A 19652-nucleotide genomic window follows, 5' to 3' on the forward strand; every position below is an offset into this window, starting at 1 on the left:
CTCATTTATTTAAAAAAAAAAAAAATTGTGTTTTCAATGGTTGTACTTGCAGTACTTGTTCCCAAACAATGACCAGCCTATCAACTGTCAACATTATGTTAGCATTAGCTGCTAACTAGCCAACTACCAATTACCGTAATTTTCCGGACTATAAAGCGCACTTAAAATCATTTAATTTTCTCAAAATTCGACAGTGCGCCTTATAACCTAATGTACGGAATCATTTTGGTTGTGCTTACCTACCTTAAAGCTATTTTATTTGGTACATGGTGAAATGATAAGTGTGACCAGTAGATGGCAGTCAAACATAAGAGATGTGTGTTTACTGCAATATGATGGCAGTCACACATAAGAGAGACGTGTAGACTGCAATATGACTCAAGTAAACAACACCAACATTGTATATGTTCCATTGAAAATATAGAACTTTACACACGGCGCTCAAAAATCTATCAAAATGTTTTAGTACGACTTTGGTAAGCTATGAAGCTGCAGTGCTTGATGGATTGTACTGTGCTTCTACATACGAGTAATATTATGGTGTGTGTGTATAAGGTAAGACATATTATCTGGCGTTTTGTTTCGCAATATTATGCAAAAGCAACTTTTCTTATCTTCTGGTACCTGCTGATCTGTATTTGGGATCTGCATAAGTCCTGACTTTGTAGTCCGTGTCGACACCGTAGTCGATAAGCTTCTTCTTTTTCTCTATCTTCTTGTTATGGGACATTCATCCTCCGCTGTTGCCATTTCTCATATAAAATAGTGTAAAGTTCTAACTTATATCTGTCAGTAAACTCGCCATGAAAGCGCTAAAACATACCGGTGTAGTGAATTAACATTATTCACCCAAGGAACTTTAGTTATTAGAGAGTTCCGGTCGGAAATTTTTTTTACAGGGCACATTTCGGGCGTTGTTATTGCACTAGTGAGCCACGGATGAGAAGATGCTGCTCCGTTATTGATTTAAGTAAAGTCTGAATGTCATTAAAACAGTTAGCTCCATCTTTTGAAACTTTTTCCACTCCGGTCCTTGCACGTACACTGCTACAATAAAGATGACGGGGAGAAGACGCTGCCGAAGGTAAATATGACCGCCCACAAAACGGTGTTGTATCAATCCGTTGAAGGGGAAAGAATTCCACCTGAAAAGCTTCAAAAATTGGTCTCCTCAGTTCCCAAACGTTTACTGAATGTTGTTAAAAGGAAAGGCCATGTAACACAGTGGTAAAGAAGACCCTGTGCCAACTTTTGTGCAATGTGTTGCTGCCATTAAATTCTAAGTTAGTGATTATTTGCAAAACAAATTTAGTTTCTCAGTTCGAACATTAAGTATCTTGTCTTTGCAGTCTGTTCATTTGAATATAAGTTGAAAATTATTTGCAAATCATTGTCTTCTGTTTTTATTTACGAATTACACAATGTGCCAACTTCACCGGTTTTGGGTTTTGTACAACAAAATTACATTTTCTGTACAAACCTGTCCAAGAACAGGGACACTATCCGGGTCGCCATATTGGCAGCGCCCTGTAAAAAAAGTAGGAAAAATGGTAAACATGGGGGAGAAAAAAAGCTAGTTCAAAACTAAACTCCTTGAGGGGTGGTGGCTTGGTTTGAGACCAGGAAAAAACCTTGAGCAAAACACATATATATGATATAGGAAATTATGTTTTTGATTAAAGGTCCGTTATCGAGAAGTTTGTTTTACTTATTTAATGTCGCCATGAAGCAATGTTGTCTCAGGGGTACTTACTTACATTTTTTTCCAAATGTAGTGTTGTCCCGATACCAATATTTTGGTACCGGTACCGGTACCAAAATGTATTTCGATACTTTTCGGTACTTTTCTAAATAAAGGCGACCACAAAAAATTTCATTATTGGCGTTATTTTAACAAAAAATCTTAGGGTACATTAAACATATGTTTCTTATTGCAATATTGTCCTTAAATAAAATAGTGAACATACAAGACAACTAGTCTTTTAGTAGTAAGTAAGCAAACAAAGGCTCCTAATTTGGCTGCTGACATATGCAGGAACTAATTGTGTCATTTTTCATTCTATTATTTTTCAAAATTATTAAGGACGAGCGGTAGAAAATTAATTATTAATCTACTTGTTCATTTACTGTTAATATCTGCTTACTTTCTCTTTTAACATGTTCTATCTACACTTCTGTTTAAATGTAATAATCACTTATTCTTCTGTTGTTTGATACTTTACATTAGTTTTGGATGATTCCACAAATTTAGGTATCAATCTGATACCAAATCATTACAGGATCATACATTGGTCATATTCAAAGTCCTAATGTGTCCAGGGACATATTTCCTGAGTTTCTAAACATGATATATATATATTTTTTTTTAAACGAAAAAAGATTTTGTGATGCTAAAAAATATCGAGGTAATCATAGTATATCGACTAGATACGCTCCTGTACTTGGTATCATTACAGTGGATGTTAGGTGTGGATCCACTAATGGCATTTGTTTACATTTGGGGGGGGGGGTTTGGCGCACCGGTACTTTTTAGAGGCGGTATAGTACCGAATATGATTCATTAGTACCGTACAACCCTATCCAAAAGTCTTTGACCATTTGATAAATGTTAACAAAACTTTGACGATAACTATATTGCATCTATGCGAGCATGTCTGCCAACGCATTTTGAACATGTATTTTACAGTATATTCATATAAGTGTATCGGTATTTTACTAACGAGCTCTGCTCCCGTTCTTTTTCGTACATGCTGTAAGTGAGAAATTGTAATTATTTGACGTATCATATTCTAAATGCATGCATGTTCGGAATAAACTAACATCATAACCATAACCATAGTTCCGAATCAAATGCCGTGATGTGACTACAAGATTCCTGGTTAAAAATATATATATTTATATTTTGAGGCGCAGATAATAAACATTTGTTTGATACCGAGATGCTCGGCTAATTAGCAGATCATGTAAACCGTTCAGTTTATATTCCACAAATGAAAATAGATGGCTGTTGACTACAAACGCGATCCTTAGATCCGACTGGCAAAAAAAAAAAAAAGCCGATGACTGCAAATGCGCACCGGCTGCGCTCCGCCTCTGCTAGCAATTACGACGTTCGCCGCTTATGATGGATAGCCTTTGTTTACGTTGTTTAAAAAGAGGAGACGTGCACACATAAATAGTTTAACCCGAGCGCCAATCCGGACGCAAAGGCGCACACCGGCGGCCCCTTCAAAAATACTTCAATAATCAGGAAGTAATAACATTTCCCATCTTTACACTGAAATGATGTCCGCTTCGCGCGCCCACTCATACATCTTGGCTTGACAGCACTCAGTCGACTGTGACCGTTACTGTGCCGCGTGCTCGTCAAGGGAGCGCCTTGGACTTTTTCCAAATGACTACGGTCTTGAAAACACACATTTTAATGGACTTTTAATTGATTGCATCTCCAAGCCACGTTGGAAGGTGGAGATTTGCGGGAGGGTTTTGAGTAAGTGTACAAAGTCAGGAAGTTATTTTACACGTTTGTGGACTTTAGACCATGCAAAGCTGAAAACAAGGTTGGGGGACATTTTGATCTTCGTTTTTTTTGTTTTTTAACAGGATAAAACCAACCCATGTATACATGCGAAGCCATTATAAATATTTAAAAAAAAACACACCAAGTATTTGTTGAAGGAAAGGATGAGTATCTTTCACAACTGAACCGATACGGTACTAAATCCCCAAACCTGGGAATCGACTGCCGATATTATAGTCCGATAAATGCTTTAAAGTGTAATATCGGAAATGATCGGTACCGGTTTCAAAAAGTAAAATGTATGACTTTTTAAAACGCCGCTATACGGAGTGGTACACGGACGTAGGGAGAGGTACAGAGCGCCAATAAACCTTAAAGGCCTACTGAAATGAATTGTTTTTATTCAAACGGGGATAGCAGATCCATTCTATGTGTCATACTTGATTTTTTCGCGATATTGCCATATTTTTGCTGAAAGGATTTAGTAGAGAACATCGACGATAAAGTTCACAACTTTTGGTCGCTGATGAAAAAAAGCCTTGCCTATACCGGAAGTAGCGTGACGTCACAGGAGGAAGGACTCCTCACATTTTCCCATTGTTTACAATGCAGCGAGAGAGATTCGGACCGAGAAAGCGACGATTGCCCCATTAATTTGAGCGAGGATGAAAGATTAGTGGATGAGGAAAGTGAGAGTGAAGGACTAGCGTGCAGTACAGGACGTATCTTTTTTCGCTCTGACCTTAACTTAGGTACAAGGGTTCATTGGATTCCACACTTTCTCCTTTTTCTATTGTGGATCACGGATTTGTATTTTAAACCACCTCAGATACTATATCCTCTTGAAAATGAGAGTCGAGAACGCGAAATGGACATTCACAGTGACTTTTATCTCCACGACAATACATCGGCGAAGCTCTTTAGCTACTGAGCTAACGTGATAGCATCGGGCTCAAATGCAGATGGAAACAAAATAAATAAATCCCTGACTGGAAGGATAGACAGAAGATCAACAATACTATTAAACCATGGACATGTAAATACACGGTTAATAATTTCCAGCTTAGCGAAGCTTAACAATGCTGTTGCTAACGACGCCATTGAAGCTAACTTAGCTACGGGACGGCGACGGGGCCGGGCGTTGTAGCTTTCGACGACACCCCGGCCGCCATCAGAGTCTGCAAGAAACATATATTTCCCCAAAGTTACGTACGTGACATGCACATAGCGACACGCACGTACGGGCAAGCGATCAAATGTTTGGAAGCCAAAGCTGTACTCATGGTAGTGCGTCTACTATCCAGCTCAAAGTCCTCCTGGTTGTGTTGCTGTAGTCCGCCGCTAATACACCGGTCGCACCTACAGCTTTCTTCTTTGCAGTCTCCATTGTTCATTAAACAAATCGCAAAAGATTCACCAACACAGATGTCCAGAATACTGTGGGATTTTGAGATGAAAACAGAGCTTTTTGTATTGGATTCAATGGGTCCGAATACTTCCGTATCAACCATTGACGTCACGCGCAAACGTCATCATACATAGATGTTTTCAACCGGAAGTGTGGCGGGAAATTTAAAATTGCACTTTATAAGTTAACCCGGCCGTATTGGCATGTGTTGCAATGTTAAGATTTCATCATTGATATATAAACTATCAGACTGCGTGGTCGGTAGTAGTGGGTTTCAGTAGGCCTTTAAAGACACACTACCAAAAAGTCAGTGTTCAAAAACAAGAAAAAAAAAATAGAACAATTAGGGGTATTTTACTTGAACTAAGCAAAATTATCTGCCAATAGAACAAGAAAATTTGGCTTGTCAAGATTTTCCAAAACAAGTAAAATTAGCTAACTTCAATGAACCCCAAAATACCTTAAAATAAATATATTCTCAGTAATAAAAAGTGCACTTTTTTTGATAGAAAAAACAAATATGAGACCTTTTTTCTCAATATGTTGAAAAATGTTCTTAAATTAAGTAAATGCTAGTGCCATTATCTTGACATAATGATATGCGCTCGGCATTACATTTCTTGAAACCAGCAAACTTATACTAAAAACTAGTTTATTTTTTTTAACGGAAAGGCAACAAGGCAACCGCTTGTTACTCTCTGAGTCTCCTAGCCGCTCAGGCAAATCATATTGTCTAAAAATGCATTTTTCCATCGATAACATGACATCATCGTGCCAAGTGCGTGCTCTTTCAGTCATTAGTGCGCAATGAATATATATATATATATATATATATACATACATACATATACATATATATATATACATATATATATATATATATATATATATATATATATATATATATATATATATATATATATATATATATATATATATATATATATATATATGTATATATATATATATATATATATATATATTTGTGCATGAACTATTTCTGTTCAAAATTGTTTGAAATGTCACATGTTAAATGTTGAAATATTAACTGTCAGTTTGCTGTACTGTGCCAACTGTACTATTACATGAGTACGGGTTTTCTATTGTTTCATTGAAAATAAAACAGCAAAGTCCATTTGGCTGTCATCTGTTTTAATTATAAGACACAATTGTGTCAAAGTCATGATTTATTATTTCATGCTTGGAATAAGAAATTATTACTTTAAAAAAGTAGTTTTATACTTGTGAGTGTTGATGACACAGCTTTGCAGCAGTTGATATTCTAGTTTCAAGCATAATTTGCTCAATATAGGTCATGCAATCTCAGCAACAAGCTGTAATATCTTACTGAGATCATTTAGGACCAAAACCCTTAAAACAAGTAAAACATTCTAACATAAAATCTGCTTAGTGAGAATAATTATCTTATCAGACAGAAAATAAGCACATATCACCCTTATTTGAAATATTTAATATTACTTAGATTTCAGTTTTTGCAGTGCACTGCCTTTGCATGCCGGCCCAATCACATAACATCTACGGCTTTTCACACACACAAGTGAATGCAAGGCATACTTGGTCAACAGCCATACAGGTCACACTGAGGGTGGCCGTACAAAACAACTAACACTGTTACAAATATGTGCCACACTGTGAACCCACACCAAAACAAGAATGACAAACACATTTCGGGAGAACATCCGCACCGTAACACAACATAAACACAACAGAACAAATGCCCAGAACCCCTTGCAGCACTAACTCTTCCGGGACGCTACAATATACACCCCCCGCTACCCCCTACCCCCCACCCCACCTCAACCCCGCCCACCTCAACCTCATCATGCTCTTTTAGGGAGAGCATGTCCCAAATTCCAAGCTGCTTTTTTGAGGCATGTTAAATAAAATAATGCACTTTGTGACTTCAATAATAAATATGGCAGTGCCATGTTGGCATTTTTTTCCATAACTTGAGTTGATTTATTTTGGAAAACCTTGTTACATTGTTTAATGCATCCAGCGGGGCATCACAACAAAATTAGGCATAATAATGTGTTAATTCCACGGCTATATATATATATATATATATATATATATATATATATATATATATATATATATATATATATATATCGGTATCAGTTGATATCGAAATCGGTAATTAAGAGTTGGACAATATTGGAATATCGGATATCGGCAAAAAAGCCATTATCGGACATCTCTAGTCCTCAACGATACCAATTATAGGTACTTTCGTGTGTTCAAATGGTAATACATGTTAATTTGTTGAATAATAAAATATTTTGTTTTTTTTAATACATTCTTTTTACTAAATAACTGTTCAGTTGTTAAATCTTGCTTACTTGCACTTTCAGTCTCATTTGCAAGTTTGCATTCACTTTTGTTGGGCTTGTTATCGTGGTCGGGAAGTAGTCTTTGCCATTAAGTAAAGTGTGCCCATCGTGTCTTTTGTTGACACCTACAACGTGTTTATACTGTAAGTGTTGTACTTTTACACACCATAAACATCTGAGTTGTAGTTTTGATACCAAACTTGGAGGCGATTAAGGGCCTGATTGACTGAAGGTTTGCGTTTACTAAAACACGGGGGTGTCAAACGTATGGCCCGCGGGCCGGATCAGGTCAGTGAACAGGTTTTATCCGGCCGCGGGATAAGTATAAAAATTAGCCGAAGTTTTTGAATGAAAGTAGCTGCTGTTCTAAATGTGTTCACTAGATGTCGCAATAACAATTCTTTGTATCTTTGTAGACGATGCTATATATGTAAAAAAATTAAAATAAACCAGATGATGTTAGTGCACCAGTCGAGGAAAATGAGCAAACTACATAAATAACCTCCTGTTATTTGATTTTGATGTATATTTTTTTTATCTTGATAGATTGAAAATTAACACCAATGAGTTGACTGATAAACATTATCACATAATTTTATTCAGGAAGTATAAATAACGACAAATAAAGATAGAATAATGTGATTCGCAACATGTAAGTGTAAAAAAAAAAAAACACATTATGATTTGTACATTTTCAGAATGTGCTTGTTCTATTTTCAAACAAAGAAAACAATCTGAAGCTGTCTTTATTTTTAAGTTATCGTGCCGTAATTTTGCCAGTCCGGCCCACTTGGGAGTATATTTTTCTCCATGTGGCCCCCGATCTAGAATGAGTTTGACCCCCCTGATTTACATTGTTTCCTACAAAAAAACATATATTTTTTGGACTATTCGGTTTACGACAGACCTTTTGGAACGGTTTAATTTTAACGTCTAGTGCAGGGGTGTCCAAACTTTTTCCACTGAGGGCCGCACACAGAAAAATTAAAAAAATTGAAATGTTTTATTTTCAAGCCATAACAAAATATATGGATTTTTTATTTATTTTACCTTTAGGGGTCCCGGGGACCATAAAGGGTCTCAGTCATTAAAATGTTAAAAATAAGTCAGATTTTATTAATATTATTATTATTATTATTATGTATTTATTTATTTTATTTATTTATTCCCCTACCTCGGGGGGGGGGACTCGGCGGGGCGGTTGCTGGTTGTTCCATCTCCATCGTTGGGGTCCCTGCGGGTGGGGTGGGTGGTTCCTGTGGCCCCGTGCTGGGTGGTCCTGTGGCGGCCGGCTTGGGTGGGGTGGCCGTGGGCTGGCCTCGCCGCGCTCTCCGGGGGTGGGGGGGGGGCTCGTGGGGGCCCTGTTGCCGGTGGGGCGGGGGCGGTCTTCCCGTCCGGTTGCGGGGGGTCTCCGGGCCCCTCGGGCGGGGCGTCCCGCCTTTCTGTCCGTGTGGGGTGTGGTCTCTCGCTGGCTTGGGGTCTGGCTTCCCCCTGTTTTTCTCGTGCCTTGTCCTCTGCCGGGTGCGTCTGTCTGCGGCCTGCTGCTGGCCCTTGTGGGCGGCACGGTGGGCCAGGCTCTGGGGTTCCTGTCGCTGTCTGTCTTGGCTGCGTGGGGGCGGTGGCCCCTGGTTCCCTGGGCACCACACCTACTGTTTGTGAGATGGGTTCTCGGGGAGGCTGGGGCCGTACTCTGGCTCCCGCACACACTGGGAGTCAAATGTATTGTACATGCAAATTCACATATACTCACACACATACATACAGACATACATAGGTACCTACGCTCCCACATACATATACAAATAAATACAGTACATATTTACACACTCAAAGTTCGTACATCCACACGCACATTCATTATACAAACATACTGTATACACATACTGTACATATACATTCACTGTAAAAACATACATATACACATACTGTACATATACATTCACTGTACAAACACACACATACTACACATACATTCACTGTACAAACACACACATACATATACTGTACATATACATTCACTGTACAAACACACATTTACACATACTGTACATATACATTCACTGTTCAAACACACATACTGTATACACATACTGTACATATACATTCGCTGTACACACATATACACATACTGTACATATACATTCACTGTACAAGCACACATACACATACTGTACATATACAAGTACATATGCACACATACACTCATGCACATAATCACGTTTCATCAAACATATATTAACGTTGTTGCCCTAGGGTAAACTGGGTATAACACATGGCACACTGACAAAGCTTAACCTATTGTTACTATAACAATCTACAAGGTTAAGGTTGCTTCTCTTTCTTCCCCTCCATTTTTCTGCATTCTTTCGTATCTCAAGTTATCATTACGTATATGTATTGTTGCATTTGAACAATTGTATTGTTGATAATAAAGATAAAGTACTGGTATTGTTTATTATCAATAGCACTATTTCTATTGGTATTCATATTGCTCCATTTTTAGTGTAATAATGCTCATTGTCATTTCTGTATTTTTTTTTTTTTTTTTAATTTTCGCTAACTGCTTATTTGCTATTACTTTTACCATCATATTTGTACATGTCGTATTTGCTGATGTTGCTCTGTTGTTGTTGTTGTTGTGTTTGCTGTTGTTGTTTTTGTCTCTCTGTCTAATCCCCCTCTTGTCCCCACAATTCCCCCCTCTGTCTTCCTTTTTCTCTCTTTCTATCCCCTCCTGCTCCGGCCCGGCTGCACCAAATGATAATATAAATACATTTAATAAAGTCAAAATACAAGTAAGGCAACAAGAGAAGTATCCTACACTTCTCTTTTGTAAAGTAAATCTGAACAGCCGATATGGGCATCTACATCTGCTATATGATTTGCCCGAGAAGCTGGGCAGGACATTATTAAAAAAAAAAATAAAAAATAAAAATAAAAAAATAAAAAAAAATAAGTCAGATTATTATTTATTTTTAATTATTTAACGCTTACAGTAAATCTCTATATCAACTTCAAGTTGATATAAAGTAATACAAATTAAAAAAAAATGTTCTATGGCTTTTCTGTCAAAAACAACTTATTTTTTTTATAATAAAACTGAAATATGCAGTATTTAGTAATTAGAGCCCTAAAAGATCAATAATGCAGGACACCATTGATTTTAATTATTTCATATTTTTGAGTAATCACAGTGAAAAGATAAATAAAAAATCACTAAATATATTTGGGATCCAAAAGGTGCCCCACTCAAAAAGTGATACATTTGTATTAGGTTTTTCTTTTACTTTCAACACTTAAGTTACGAGATCAACTTCAGATATATCTGTCGATTTTATGCTGGAACAATTATTTTGTTTGTTTTATGTGCTTTTGTCAAAGAAAACGTTGATGTTTTTATATGGCTACTACCGGTACATAATATATGCAATATTTACCACATAAAACATTTTCAAGTGAAATATTTGAAATAATTGGAGCCCTGAAAATAATTCATTATAACATGGATTTTTTGTAATAATTTTTTTTTTTTTTTGAGCAATGGCAAAAAAAGAAAAATAAAGAAAGACAAAAGAAAAAAAAACAGCCTGCATGGCAGCTTTTGTGTCAACATTGCAACTTTTTCCTCGTTAGATTTCACCTCATTCCACTTTTTTTAATGTTCTTTTTTATTTTTACAATAGTATTTCCAGAATGTGTGGCGGGCCGGTAAACAATTAGCTGCGGGCCGCAAATGGCCCCCGGGCCGCACTTTGGACACCCCTGGTCTAGTGTAATCAGTACTATTTAGTTCCTAAGCAAACAGGGTTAAATGTGAATGCGCCCTCTGATCAAATGTTACATTTTTGGTAGTTGTTTGCATTTGACATCATCTCCGCTGCAGCCAGAACCACTTTGAAACAAGAGCTCCTGTTCATGGCGGACCTCGGGGTTAAGATGCAACTTTCCAGCTTCATAACCTCCGCCTTGTTCCTACTGCCACTGGTCAGCCAGAGGTCACACACACACACACGTAAATACACGTACACACACGTCGCTGTTGTGATTTTTCTGCGGGGGGATAAGGAGCCCTTATGCTGCAGGTGTCGAAAAAAGTCATGACGGAGTATAAATCACACAGTTTGCATTTACAAGCCCCTTGAGGTGCGATAATATGTTTTTCATACACGTTTTCATTTCATCAGACTCCTTAAAAAATTGACGCTGGCAGAAAGAGCTGCAGTGTGTAGTCAGTCCGTCCACATTGCATATATTTCTCCCCCGCCTTTTCCAAACTCGGTCATGCTACAGTTGAGCCATTGGCCGCGCACGTAACCGGCCTCAAATTGTCTGGTTTAATTGCAATAAAAACAGATTGAAATGACACAATAACGGCCAGTTTCCATCATCTTTGCCTAAAAACTGCAGTGTTTTTGGAAGGTTCTGGAGAGCTCCAATTAGCACCGTGAAATGACTGCATTCATTTATTTCACAATAAACCGCGTCCTATACAGGTGGCGTCTTAAGTTTGTCTTGTCGTTGTTGGGGTAACAACGTCACACAGTGTTAGCAATGTTCTTGGGTAACAACGGAAAGTACAAAACCCAAAACCAGTGAAGTTGGCACGTTCTGTAATACCTAGATAAAAACACAATACAATGATTTACAATTATTTTCAACTTATATTCGATTGAATGGACTGCAAAAACAAGATATTTAATGTTCGAACTGAGAAACTTCATTTTTTTTTGGCAAATAATCATTAACTTAGAATTTAATGGCAGCAACACGTTGCAAAAAAGTTGGCACAGGGGCATTTTTACCACTGTTCTTACATGGCCTTTGCTTTTAACAACACTCAGTAAACGTTTGGGAGACACTTTTCAGGTGAAATTGCTTTTCTATTGTTGCTTGATGTACAGCTTAAGTTGTTCAACAGTCCGGAGTCTTCGTTGTGGTATTTTACGTTTCATAATACGCCACACATTTTCTATGGGAGACAGGTCTGGACTACAGGCAGGCCAGTCTAGTACCCGCACTCTTTTACTACGAAGCCACGCTGTTGTAACACATGGCTTGGCATTGTCTTGCTGAAATAAGCAGGGGCGTCCATGATAACGTTGCTTAGATGGCAACATATGTTGCTCTAAAACCTCTATGTACCTTTCAGCATTAATGATGCCTTCACAGATGTGTAAGTTACCCATACCTTCGGCACTAAAACACCCCCATACCATCACCCATACATTCGGCACTAAAACACCCCCATACCATCACAGATGCTGGCTTTTGAACTTTGCGCCTATAACAATCCAGATGTTTCCAAAAACAATTTGAAATGTGGACTCGTCAGACCACAGAACACTTTTCCACTTTGCATCAGTCCATCTTAGATGGACTGATGCGAAGCCGGCGGCGTTTCTGGGTGTTGTTGATAAATGACTTTCGCTTTGCATAATAGAGTTTTAACTTGCACTTACAGATGTAGCGACAAACTGTAGTGACTGACAGTGGTTTTCTGAAGTGTTCCTGAGCCTACGTGGTAATATCCTTTACACACTGATGTTGTTTTTTGATGCAGTATCGCCTGAGGGATGCTTACGTGCGGTGATTTCTCCAGATTCTCTGAACCTTTTGATGATATTACAGACCGTAGATGGTGAAATCCTTAAATTCCTTACAATAGCTCGTTAAGAAATGTTGTTCCTAAACTGTTCGATAATTTGCTCACGCATTTGTTCACCAAGTGGTGACCCTCGCCCCATCCTTGTTTGTTATTTGTTTTGCCACTTTTGCCAGCTCTTTTTTAAACATGTTGCAGGCATGAAATTCCAAATGAGCTAATAGTTGCAAAAAAATAACAACGTTTTTCAGTTCGAACGTTAGGTGTCTTGTCTTTGCAGTCTATTCAATTGAATATAGGTTGAAAAGGATTTGCAAATCATTGTATTCTGTTTTTATTTACGATTTACACAACGTGCCAACTTTTTTGGGTTTTGGGTTTTGTAGAATATCACCGTGGAAACTTAGATAGAATTGAACGTTCATGCAATGGGATTAATTGCAATACACGTCTAATAAACCTATTGGTCAATTGGAAATGTGGAGGTGGAATCTTGTTTCTATTGGCTGTAAGCGGATGACAGTCGGTAAATTAAAGAAATCATCAAAATCCTAAGCATTTGGCGCGTAGTACTGTTAGTCTGCACCATACTAAAGCAGGAGTCAATAACGCCAGTCAAGGAAGTTAGAATAATATCCAAACAGCACACATTTATCCATGAAAATATGGAGAAGCTGCAAGATGATGTGTTTGACAAAGAAGCAGCTCAAAGGAGACACCGTAGAAGTCCATTCTCCAAGGTAAATGATGTACATTATTATTACATTACACTCAGTTTGATGTAACACGGCCAAATACAACACGATATTTGATACAACTCTATCGTGCCATGGACCCCAAATTGTGGCTCGTTTACAAGTGGCCAAGTGTACTTCTTAAAGGCCTACTGAAATGAAGTTGTTTTATTTAAACGGGGATAGCAGATCCATTCTATGTGTCATACTTGATCATTTCGCGATATTGCCATATTTTTGCTGCAAGGATTTAGTATAGAACAACGATGATAAAGTTCACAACTTTTGGTCACTGATAAAAAAAAGCCTTGCCCCTACCCGAAGTAGCGTGACGTCACAGGAGGAAGGGCTGCTCACAATTTCCCATTGTTTTCAATGCAGCGAGAGAGATTCGGACCGAGAAAGCAACGATTACCCCATTAATTTGAGCGAGGATGAAAGATTCGTGGATGAGGAACTTGAAAGTGAAGGACTAGCGTGCAGTGCAGGACGTATCTTTTTTCGCTCTGACCGTAACTTAGGTACAAGGGTTCATTGGATTCCACACTCTCTCCTTTTTCTATTGTGGATCACGGATTTGTATTTTAAACCACCTCGGATACGACTCTCATTTTCAAGAGGATAGATAAATAACGTACTATCTATCTATCTATCTATCCTCTTGAAAATGAGAGTCGAGAACGCGAAATGGACATTCACAGTGACTTTTATCTCCACGACAATACATCGGCGAAACACTTTAGCTACGGAGCTAACGTGATAGCATCGGGCTCAAATGCAGATAGAAACAAAATAAATAAACCCCTGACTGGAAGGATAGACAGAAGATCAACAATACTATTAAACCATGGACATGTAAATACACGGTTAATGCTTTCCAGCCTGTCGAAGCTTAACAATGCTGTTGCTAACGACGCCATTGAAGCTAACTTAGCAACGGGACCTCACAGAGCAATGCTAAAAACATTAGCTATCCACCTACGCCAGCTTTCATCTGCTCATCAACACCCGTGCTCACCTGCGTTCCAGCGATCGACGGAGCGACAAAGGACTTCACCCGATCACCGATGCGGTCGGCGGCCCGGAGACGGAAGAAGTCAAGGTGAGGTCGGCGGCTAGCGCGTCTGCTATCCATCTCAAAGTCCTCCTGGTTGTGTTGCTGTAGTCCGCCGCTAATACACAGATCACACCTACAACTTTCTTCTTTGCAGTCTCCATTGTTCATTAAACAAATTGCAAAAGATTCACCAACACAGATGTCCAGAATACTGTGGAATTTTGGGATGAAAACAGAGCTTTTTTGTATTGGATCCAATGGGGTCCGAATACTTCCGTTCTCTCCGTGACGTCACACGCATATGTCATCATATCGAGACGTTTTCAACCGGAAGTGTCGCGGGAAATTAAAAATTGCAACACATGCCATATTGGCATGTGTTGCAATGTTAAGATTTCATCATTGATATATAAACTATCAGACTGTGTGGTCGGTAGTAGTGGGTTTCAGTAGGCCTTTAAACCTTTATCGCACAAAGAAACAAAACAAAAACTCCTTGGCGGACATAATAAATAAAAATCGTAGAGGATATACCCCCCCAACTCGCCCTGTGAGATGTGTTGAGTGGTGTCTTAATCAGAAATCAATGCGCCCACTTGAGTGGGGCCACAAGGCTTCCGCAGAGGGGTTATGTAATCTGATCATATCCATCATAACAGTGTTGGAGGCGATCCACCTTGACTTCCACAGTAATGGCGGTCACAGAGTGAGGTGGGGGGTGGGGGGGGGCTGGGCCCTCCATCAATTACCACTTATTATGGGGTGGGCTTACTCTGTCATAGAGTTGTGTAGACCGCAGTGTCTATAAATAATATTAACAGCAGCAGGCCCATCAATCAATATGAGCGGAGTTGTATTGCTGCAGCCTAAATGGCGACTTCCACCGCTCTCCAGCCTCGATCAATGAGCCTGGCTCCTCTGGACTAAGGTAGGAATTCTAGCTCCATCCCAGCCCTGGGGTCCTCAAGAGTTCCTTTAACGAATTACTCTCAGACTACTGCTAGACTCTCTGCAAGAGTTCCCCCCACTCTCTAAAAAGGAGTCATGAGGCTGCGAGGTGCACGCCAAGGCAAACGTGGGTGATGTGAGCGTAACCCCGAATAAACCATTTGGGAATAAGCACAAGAACCACAAGAACCGAAACTGACTGACTTAAGTTAAAGTTAAAGTACCAATGATTGTCACACACAGACTAGGTGTGGCGAAATTTGTCCTCTGCATTCGACCCATCCCCTTGTTCACCCCCTGGGAGGTGAGGGGAGCAGTGGGGAGCAGTTGGCAGCAGCGGTGCCTCGCCCGGGAATCATTTTTGGTGCTTTAACCCCCAATTCCAACTCTTGATGCTGAGTGCCAAGCAGGGAGGTAATGGGTCCCATTTTTATAGTCTTTGGTATGACTCGGCTGGGGTTTGAACTCACAACCTACTGATCTCAGGGCGGACACTCTAACCAATAGGCCACTGAGTAGGTTGACTATTAAGCAATGATGGCTACTGTTCCAAATACTGAATCTACTAACTTCCTCCACTTGTGACCCTCATCCAAGTGGACTGTAACGCTAAGAACTGCAAACATATTCTGGTGTCACCACCTTGGTTTTGATTAGAGATGTCCGATAATGGCTTTTTTGCCAATATCCAATATTCCGATATTGTCCAACTCTTAATTACCGATTCCGATATCAACCGAGTGTATATTGTAGCGTCCCGGAAGACTTAGTGCTGCAAGGGGTGCTGGGTATTTGTTCTGTTGTGTTTATGTTGTGTTACGGTGCGGATGTTCTCCCGAAATGTGTTTGTCATTCTTGTTTGGTGTGGGTTCACAGTGTGGCGCATATTTGTAAAAGTGTTAAAGTAGTTTATACAGTCACCCTGTGACCTGTATGGCTGTTGATTAAGTATGCCTTGCATTCACTTATGTGTGTAAAAGACGCATATATTATGTGATTGGGCCGGCACGCTGTTTGTATGGAGGAAAAGCGGACGTGACGACAGGTTTGTAGAGGACGCTAAAGGCAGTGCCTTTAAGGCACGCCCCCAATAATGATGTCCGGGTGGAAATCGGGAGAATTTCGGGAGAATGGTTGTCCCGGGAGATTTTCGGGAGGGGCACTGAAATGCGGGAGTCTCCCGGGAAAATCGGGAGGTTGAAACCGATACCGATAATTTCCGATATTACATTTTAAAGCATTTATCGGCCGATAGTATCGGCAGGACGATATTATCGGACATCTTTAGTTTTGATCTAGAACCAAATAAGTTATTGCTTGTTCAAATTTTTCCACACATTTTATTGTAAATCACTGCAATCAAAACTAGGGTTGCAACGATAAATTGAATAATTCAATTAGAAAAAAAAGCTTTGATTTATATTCTGTTGCTTCGATTAATCGTTTAATGAGTGCAGGCAATACAATTTGAGAAAATCTGCACCGCATAAAAGAAGGTAAAACAAGTTCAATAGAAGGTGAACGATGGTAAAAGGTAAATAGAACGTAAAAGAAGGTAGTAGAAGTATACTAAATATAAAATAAGGTAGAAAAAAAGGTAACTAGAAGGTAAATAAAAGGGTAATGGGTAAAAGAAAGTACATAAATCCAATCCAATCCAATCCACTTTATTTATATAGCACATTCAAACAACAAAAATGTTTCCAAAGTGCTGCACAACAATATTAAAAACAATATTCAAATATTATCCTTAGCTCCACCAATGACTGAATAAAAACAAAAAAATATATAAATATATAAAGACAATATAAAAACAATATAAAAATAAATATAAAATGGTAAAAGTAAGTAAAAAAAAAAAGTAAAAAAAATGAATCTGGAAAAGGTGAAATAAGTTAAATAAAGGTTAAATAAAGGGTAAAGAAGTTCAAGGTAAAATAAGGACTATATAATGTAAAATGAATTTAAATAGACGGTCAAAAAAAAAAGGTAAATACATGGTAAATGTAGTAAATAATATAAATTATAAAGTAAAATACAGTAAATAAAAGGTAAAATAAAATAAGTATATCAATCAATCAATCAAAGTTTATTTATATAGCCCTTAATCACAAGTGTCTCAAAAGGGCCGCACAAATCACAACGACATCCTCGGCTCAGATCCCACATCAGGGCAAGAAAAAACTCAACCCAATGGGAACAAAGAGAAACCTTGGAGATAGCTAAAAAAGGTAAAACAATGTAAATAAAGATAAGAAGAAATTAAGGTAAAATAAGTTAAATATAAGGTAAATTAAGGGTAAAATAAATTAAATAGAAGGTAAATACATGGTAAAAGCAGTAAATAAAAGAAAAATAAGGTCAATAAAAGGTTAATAAAAGCTAAAAGGTAAATAGAAGGTATTTTTTTATTTTAACTAAAGTGTGTTTTACCCGATTACTTGATTAATCTAACAAACTAATTGATAGATTACTCGATTACTAAAACAATCGATAGCTGCAGCCCTAATCAAAACAAATGTAATGCCCCCAAAAGGGGTGGACTGTAACATCAAAAAGTGCAAATATAATCTAGTATTGCCACCTTTATTCACATCCTCATTAAAATATGATGGGTTCCTGCATGACACCAGCGCCAGCTTTCACACTAATGTTTATTGAAATAAATTGTAACCTAGGAATAAAACGCCTCTTTCGCTTCCAGCAGCAGAAAGGTTTGTGTACCAAAAACCATGTTTTTGTCGGTAAAACGTTCCCGTGAATTGTAAATATGTATTGTTAAGGCAAAGTTCCAGCAAAAGGCAAATCTGTTCTGGGTTTAGTGTGGATCTATCCTGTAAGGTGCGACCACCTGGGTTGGAATACAGGTGAACAGGAAGGTGACGTCGAATGAAACCGTAGTTTAATTTTTGCCCAGTTTTAGATCTCTGATCTTCGCTACAAAGTCAATTGAGTTTTGGACATGATGTGGAGTTTTGCCAATCAAAGGTGCTAAGATGTTGGCCATGTACATAGCAATAGTGGTTAGAGTGTCCGCCCTGGGATCGGTAGGTTGTGAGTTCAAACCCCGGCTGAGTCATACCAAAGACTATAAAAATGGGACCCATTACCTCCCTGCTTGGCACTCAGCATTAAGGGTTGGAATTGGGGGTTAAGTCACCAAAAATCATTCCCGTGACAATCATTGGTACTTTAACTTTAACTTTAAATATTGTATGTCACAGAGTTAATGCTGGTGACAATGGATCTGAGGAGAGCTCAATCTTTGTGTACTTTTGGAAGACCATAAATACCAGGGATGGTTTCTTGTGGGTATAAGCGGTAAAAATGGAGAAAACAGGGGCCTCTACGTCGGGATTTACCGAAAACCCACACATACCGATCAATACCTACTTTTTGACTCACATCACCCACTGGAACACAAACTGGGCGTTATCAGAACCTACAACACAGAGCTGATAATGTTCCTACCAGCCCACAGGCCAAGGAGAAAGACCATAGGCATTTGAGGGAAGCCCTCAAAACCTGTGGTTACCCCAGCTGGCCATTCGTGAAAAGTGCATCCAGTTCCAGAAATAACAAGAACAGATTGGATGAGGAGGAAAAAGATGACAGACGCAAAAATATCGTCATTCCATATGTGTCAGGTCTATCTGAGAAACTCAGAATAATTTTTAACCAACACAACATCCCACTACACTTCAAACCAGGCAACACCTTGAGATAGAGACTGGTGTATCTTAGAGACCGGACACCCCACACCCACAAAAACAATCTGGTGTATGCTATCCAATGAAATGATGAATGCACCGATTCGTATATTGGGGAAACGAAACAACCACTAAGCCGAGGCGTGACGGGTAAACTCTTCAGGTCAAGACTCAGCTGTCTCCCTGCACCTCAGGGAGAAACTGCACTCCTTTGAGAACAAACATAGACAGATTCTGGACCGGGAGGGTGGATGGTATGAAAGAGGAGTGAGGGAAGCCATCTATGTCAAGGTTGAAAAACCATCCCTGAACAGAGGTG

The sequence above is a fragment of the Entelurus aequoreus genome, linkage group LG02 (genome assembly GCF_033978785.1).
Source record: "Entelurus aequoreus isolate RoL-2023_Sb linkage group LG02, RoL_Eaeq_v1.1, whole genome shotgun sequence".
In the NCBI taxonomy this organism is placed as follows: domain Eukaryota; kingdom Metazoa; phylum Chordata; class Actinopteri; order Syngnathiformes; family Syngnathidae; genus Entelurus; species Entelurus aequoreus.